Genomic DNA, 7,597 nt, shown 5'->3' on the forward strand with positions numbered 1-7,597 from the left:
GGCCACCTGGCCTCATCGCCGGCCCCTGCTGGGCGCCAGGACTGCTCACAAGTGGGCCTCTCAGCCCGCGGCTTCCTCTCCCCGCTTCTCCAGGGCAGAAGCTGGGAAGGTGGAGCTAACTGCTGTCAAGCCCCTCACCACCGAGCGCATCTCCCAGAAGCTTTTCACGTGTGTTACTGCTTCCTTTTTCTCACTGGAGGCTGAAGTAAGCTCGTCCTGTTCTGAAAGCTGAGGCTGGAAAGGTCCAAAGGTTCACAGATGGTCACAGTCAAGTTAGCCGGGATGTCTGGGGACCACTCCCAAGCTCCCAGCTCTCCGGGCAGCTTCAACAGAAGACAGGCCTACAGGACCTGCAGAGAGGGCTCATCCTCCCAGCTCCACGGGCCAAGTCTGCCCTGCCCTGAGTCGTCCCCGCCCACCTCCACCTGGGCAGGGGGTGGTTCTCACATCTGCAGGTACACGTGAGGCCACCGTCCCAGCCTCCTGTTGTGGCGCCCAAGTGGACAAGGGCTAGCGGGCGCCGGACGGCCTCCAGAGCAGATGATCAGGTGGGTCTGACACAAATCAGACTCCCCCCAGAGCAGATGCTGCACCTTGTTTTCTCAAAATCACATTTCAGGTCACCAAGAAAATGTTTATGATGTGGTATAGAGAGCATTACCTACTCTCAAGGCGATAAAGCTATAAATTAATTTTTTAAAATTCCCTGCAGGAGGGGCTTCCCTGGTGGCGCAGTGGTTGAGCGTCCGCCTGCTGATGCGGGGGACACGGGTTTGTGTCCCGGTCCGGGAAGATCCCACATGCCACGGAGCAGCTGGGCCCGTGAGCCATGGCCGCTGAGCCTGCGCGTCCGGAGCCTGTGCTCCGCAACAGGAGAGGCCACAGCAGTGAGAGGCCCATGTAACGCAAAAAAAGAAAAAAAAAATATTCCCTGCAGGTGAAACACCTCTTGGATCCAACAGGAAATCAAATCTGGAATTGCAGAATATTGGAAAAAATAATTGTGACAAAAACAGTCCAGGGAAGCCCCTAAGGGATACAGTGTCCAGAGGGAAGTTCACACCCTGAGTATATAACTGACCAACGAATATGAAGCACATCTTCATCTTGAGAAGTTAAAAAAAGACAATAAAATAGAGAAAATCAGCAGGTAGGAATTAGTAACAGTAGGAGCAGAAATTAATGACTTAGGAATAGAAAAATGGAAGAACTCAGAAATCCAAAATACAATTCTTCAAAAATCAAATAGATGAACCAGTAGCTAACTTAATCTAGAAAGATGGAAAAAGCACAAAGACAAATTTTTTGTAAGTAATAAGGACAAAATAACAGGAAATGTAGAGAATCATAAGGCATTACTTTTCTCAATTTCTGCGCAAATAAATTTGAAGGGCTGGATGAAATGTATAGGTTCCTAGGAAAACATTATTTAACTAAACTAAGTCCAGAGTAGACGTAAACATTACACAGGACAATTACCGTGGAGGAAAACAGAAGGTTGTTAGGGAGCTTTCCTCAGAGCAGCTCCAGTTCCAGATGGTGTCAGGGAAGATCTGCCAGCCTTTAAAGAACAGTCAACTCGTAATTGCTTTAAACTCCTTCATAGCCAAGAAAAAGAAGAAAAGCTTCCAAGTTCTTTTTTTTTTCTATCGAAGTATAGTTGATTTACAATATTGTGTTAGTGTCTGGTGTACAGCAAAGTGACTCAGTTATACATATACATGTATATATCTGTATTCTTTTCTTTCGATTCTTTTCCATTATAGTTTATTACAAGATAGTGAATACAGTTCCCTTCCAAGTTCTTTTTTGAAGAAAGCATGATCTCAACCAAATGAAAGCCACAAACCAAGAAACCCTAAATGAAATACCCACAAACCTGAATCCAACAGCACGTTAAAAGAATAACACACCACAAGCAACGTACACGGGAATGCAAGGATGGTTCACAATTGGGAAAGGTGTTCATATAGTTTATCACAGAAATAGACCTAAGGAGAAAGTGAGTCCCGTGACCCTTCCTGGGTCTGTAGCGGGGGCACGGGTCACGCGTGGTAAGTCACTCCAACATGCCATCTCCCTGTGCCATTGGGTTCCTTCCTCTATGGCACACAAGGGAGGTTCTGGCATCTCAGCTTCATTAGCTACAGACCACCATTAAGTCCAGATAGAGTCACTACCCGCAGCTGCCGTGAGCTGACACACAAATGCAGAATCTGGCAGGTGCACCCGTATGAATGGGGCCAACCCAGCCCAGTGCTGGGCTCCCTCCACTGTGGTCTGACACCCCTAGACCCAGTCCCCACACGTAATCCTCAGCTTTCTCAGTGTCAATTAATTATACCTTGAAATTCTTTGGGTGGATATGCTATTTCCTTCTGGGAAAGATGTCGTACTTTCCCCCACCCTGAGCGTGCTGAGATTGGACCCTACTTATGGGTCTGGGGTCAGCAGGAGGGGTTGAGTAGAATGAGGATCCTCTTTCTAGGCACCTGATCCACGTGAGGTTCTCGCAGGGTCTATAGTGAAGAAGGGCTCGGGCTTCCCTGGTGGCGCAGTGGTTGAGAGTTTGCCTGCTGACGCGGGGGACACGGATTCATGCCCCGGTCAGGGAAGATCCCACATGCCGCGGAGCAATTGGGCCCGTGAGCCACAACTACTGAACCTGCACGTCTGGAGCCTGTGCTCAGCAACAAGAGAGGCTGCAACAGTGAGAGGCCCGCGCACCACGATGAAGAGTGGCCCCTGCTCGCTGCAGCTAGAGAAAGCCCTCGCACAGAAACGAAGACCCAACACAGCCAAAAATAAATACAGTGAAGAAGGGCTCATCTCCTCAGACCCTGGAGGGGCTCAGAGGACCCTGCGTGTTCAAGGTTCTCAGCTTCATCTGAGCCCAACCACACATCCCATTCCTCGTTTCAGGGTCCCATTCCTTCCCAGTCAATGCCCGAACTTTCTCGTAAGAAACTTGGTGAGGCTGTGAAGGCACCAACACTGCTGGGATTGTGCTACTCACAGGATCAAATGCTGTGTTTGCCTTTCAGCCACATCAGCGCTGTGCTGCTGAGAAATGAGGGGCTCTTAGGGCTGTGGCTGGAGCTGAGTGCAGACCTGAGCTCGCGAGTGTCCAGGACACCAGGGACCTCGGCTGCTGTCATTCTGTCAACAGTGGGGGCAGCCCTCAGCTCCCGAGGCCCAGATTCAGCTGTCACGTCACAGCCGAGCTCGGTGGCAGCTCGGTCACTCCCAAAGCCACCGTGTCCCACGGCCTCAGGCCCAAGGACACAACTAGGCCAGTCCCCAAAGCCATCTCCGGAGGCACCTGCTGGGGCCGCTCCTAGTGCCAGTTTGTGTGTCATCAGGGTCCACTCAGGAGACAAAAACCACACCCAGTGATTCAAATAGCGAGAATTTAATATAAAGAACGGTTAGTTACGGGGGTAAGATAACTCTAGGGTCACGGAAGTAGCAGCCGAGCTCCAAAACAGGCAACCCGGCCCTCGGCACGGGGCCCTCCCGCCCCCAGGTGTTTCCCAACCACACTGTTGGGCCAGGCACTGCACATCTGTCTTCTCCTCTGACTCCGTGGCAAACCTTGTAGGGGAGGGGACCAGTGTTCCAGCTATTGGGGCTGGGTTGGGCACTCAGTGACGGAGCCCTGGGGCACAGTCAGACCGCCCTGGCCCCTTCCCTTCTGCCCAGGAGGCCCAAGGCCTGGCCTCAGGATGCAGCGAGCAGGGAGGGGGTGCGGGGCCTCCCAGAGGCCCGGCTCTCATCCCAGCTCTCCAACTGCCTCAAAACTAGTTAACCTCTTCCGGCCTGGAGGTCTTCTCCAAGCGGGGCACCTCGTGCCTGCCTGCCGCGTGGATGGGCAGGGCCAGGAGAGGTCCGGTTCCCGTCGTGCTGAGGCCCAGAAACACGCCTGCCACGGGATGCTGGTCTTCCTGCAGAGGACAGGACCTACCCCAGACCACCCAGCCCGAGAGCGTGGGGCAGGGAAGGACCGGACCCAGCAGTAAAGGGCAGGCGTCTGCAGGGTCTGAGGGTAGCCCCAGGAACAGAGGCTACTCCCTGCCTGCCATGGTCCCAGGATTGAAGAGGGAAGGGATGCCCACCACCTGCCATCATGGGGGGCTGCCTTCTTGGACCCCAGAGCTGACGCTGGGCCTCAGACCTCCACATCCCGCATCTACTGCCTGAGAGACAGGGAGGGGTGGGCAGGGAGCCCGCACTGACCCCTGAGCTCACCTAGGAGAAAGGACTAAAATCCACCTGTTGGAGGTGTCCTGAGCAGCTGGGTCGCTGTCTGTGTAGGGACCTGGCTGGGGCTGGGAGTCTGTAGCTCCTTGGCCTGTGGACTCCCCCGCCCCGCTTCCCAGCTTTTCTTAGAAGGGAGCCAGCACTGCTAGGCTTGGCACCCCCAGAACCTGCCGGCCTCAGCGCAGTGCCTGCTAGGAGGCCGGGCCAGGACCCCAGGCTCCTTGCTCCCTCAAAGTTTCTATCTTTCACTGATGGAGCTACAGGCGGGGAGGACCCGGAACGGGGCAGTGTGGGTGGGAAAGCGCAGCTGAGCTCCTGAGACCAGCCAGCCTCTGCATCCACGCAGCCTCTGGCAGGGATGGGGGCCGCTCTGGCTGCACTGCATGGAGCGTAGGTCCCCAGGGCCGTCACACTCTGGGAAGGAGTCTCTAGCTGGCAGGCTGGACCCTGACCCACCTCTGGCTCCCAGGAAGGGCAGTTGCAGCTTCTCAGTCCCCTGACCTTGACCTCATCCCCATTCAGGCCAGCAGCCCAGACAGCTTCCAGGCCAGGCTGCCAGCCCCTCGCTCTGGCTGGGTTCGGGGGAGTGGAGGGCTGCCAGGGCAGCCGGGGGCTGAGGAGAGCCTTGCCTGGGGGTCGGGGTGGGTTCTGGATCTGAGCCCCTGAAGTGCTGCCCTCCTCCCAGGGAGGGGCCAATCTAAGAGGCCACCTGAACGTGGACTGGAATATTCCAACGAGGCCCAGTGCGGGCATTCTGGTGAGGGGTGGCGTGAGCGGCTGTGTACCCTCAGACCCTGGCTCTGTGGCCTGGCCCCTGGCCTTGGACACCCTTACAGAGTCCCAGGGGCCATCCGTCCGTGGGATTCTGAAACGGAGGCAGAACCATGCTGATGACCGAGTTGGGCCCAAAGAAGGGACATCTGGGTCCTGACTGGGGCCCACTCCACACACAGCCCCCCAGCCCGGCCCCCAGCCCTGGGCCAGGGGCGCCCGCCTAACGCTCTGAAGCACTGGGGTGCGTCTGCGAAGCCCGGAGGGCCCCTCCTGTCCCCCAGCCGGGCCACCTGCCTCCTAGGGGTTAGGGTCTGACCCTCGAGACCCCCCAGGGGCGGAGAGGCAGCCGAGCCCCACGCCAGCTGAATGTGGGTGTCTCTGGGTGCGGACCACCCCCGTCATGATGAGCAGGGACGCCTCTTCCCCTGACACCCCGGCAAGACCCCCAGAACGCACCAGCCTCACTGGAGATGGAAGGGAAAGGACCCCGCGGCCCGCGTGCTTCTCTGGTTCCGACCTCTCTTGGGCAAGGCGGGCAGGCTGAGGAGAGGGGTCTGGCCTTCCTTCCCAGGAGCCGTGCGGCCCCTTCGGACTCCAAAGGGAGGGAGGAAGGAGGGCCGGGAGGCAGGGTCCTCAGCCTTGGGGGGCGCCGCTCAGCAGGGAGCCTCGTGCCCCTCCCCCCACACCAAGCCCGGATGGAACCTGCCAGCTGTGAGCAGGGGGCGGTCCAGGCCTCCAGAGAACCCATGACCGCATCACAAAGGGGGCCCGGAAGGAGCCACACTGGCCTCTCACAGCCCCACCCCTGGGAGCCCTGCCGACCCAGCCTTCTGAGACCTGCCTGTGGGTAGCGGCCTTTCTGAGAGACCCGCAGGTGAGCCGGGCCAGCTTTCCTGGGCGGTGCGGCGGGGGGAACACTCTCCAAGCGCCGGCCCATTTCCCAAGCCGTGGGGCAGGCAGCCCAGCACCCCGGGAGTCAGCAGGACAGAGTGAAGTGGATTAACTGAGTGATGAGCGGACTCTAGTTCTGCTCAGAGAAAGAAGACGCTAGTGACCCCAGAGCCACAAGTGCCAGGCGAGGCTCGGACCCGGCCATTCATTCATTCGACAGTCGTCGATGGGTGCCTCCAAGGTCGTGGGCACCCGTCTAGGTCCTGGGGACCAGGCAGGAGCAGCCCCCTGCCCCTGGCACTGACGTTCCCAAGGGGGCGGTGGGCAACAGAAATAGAAATAAGGGCCGTAGAGGCTGAGCCGCAGGCGAGGTGGTGAAGCAGGTCAGGTCTGGGGGCAGGTGGGCCCGGAGAAGGTCTAGCTGAGGTGACCTTGAGCATGGACTTCCGGGGGCGAGGGGCTCAGGTGGGGGTCCGGAGTGCAGAGTGCAGAGAGATGTGATGGGGGCCGAGGGGCTCCTGAGATCAGAGCGGGCCTGGCTTCTCCTCTCTGCTTGGGTCATGTGACAGGTGATGTCACAGGTTGAGAGACCCAACCCCCCCACCCCCCAGCAGGTGAGAACAGCTAACCCAGCCCTGGGCGATCTCCGGGCTGCGCGGGCGGGTGGGACAGGGTCTGTCCTCTGTCCTGGGGCGGGGCTGGGCTCCCACCGACCCCAACCCCGACGTCAGGAGTGTGAGCTTGTGTGAGGACTGAAGCTCGGCAGGGCAGCCAGCCCTCCCCCGGGGCCCGGGCACACTTCTGGGTCAGGGCTCTGTGTGCTAGCAAGAGCGGCGTGCGCACGAGCGCACACGGACACCCAGGAGCACGCGCAGCGCTTGGTCCGCTGTCCCCACCTGGCCGGAGCAGCACACCCTCTCCTGCACACAGCAGCAGCCCTGGGTGTCTTCCTCCGCTGCTCACCGTCCGGCTGTCACCGCCTGGCTGGCTGGAGAAGGCGTCCCTTCTGTAGTGACAGGGTGGGGAGACGGCGGGAACTGCGCGCCAGCCAGGTGACTCCTGGAGCTGCCCTGCCGGGGCCCGTTGTGGCCTGCGTGGTCACCGCTGCGTAGGTTCCAGTCATTCTCGCCTCCCCCTTGCCCCTTGGGCTCCAGGCAGGAACAGTGGGCAGGGAGCCCAGTGGCCCAAGCCACCTCCCAGAGCGTGTCCCTGATGCACCCAGGCCCACAGCTTCTCGGCACAAGAACCCCAGGCAGGCTCCGCTGCAGAAGCCCCTCGACAAGCCTGGGAGCTGGGCCTCTGGGTCCCGCGTGCCCACCGCAAGCTGTGAGCGGAGCCGCCCCAGACCAGCCCTGGCCAGAGAACTAGCTTGGAGGGGACTCCCTCCAGAAGGGACGGCCACCAGGGCCAGCAGGCCAGTCCTGCCCCACCCCCGGCACTCGGACGCTGGCCCGGGGAGAGAGAGAGGAAAGCCCTCAGGCACAGGCCGGCCGTGGCCTTGGGATGGAGAGAGGGGCTGAGCATCCGCCAGCCTCAGGCAGGGCCCCGGGAGCTCCACGCCCGTCCTCCGGGCCCTGGCGCCCCAGGCTGGGTGGACGCCGCCCCAGGCCTCGGTCCTGGAGCTTCTCAGCTGTGCGCTTTCCCCGTCTAGAGACTTGCAACGAGGAAGCCC

Source organism: Lagenorhynchus albirostris, chromosome 2 (assembly GCF_949774975.1).
Source record: "Lagenorhynchus albirostris chromosome 2, mLagAlb1.1, whole genome shotgun sequence".
NCBI classification, from domain to species: domain Eukaryota; kingdom Metazoa; phylum Chordata; class Mammalia; order Artiodactyla; family Delphinidae; genus Lagenorhynchus; species Lagenorhynchus albirostris.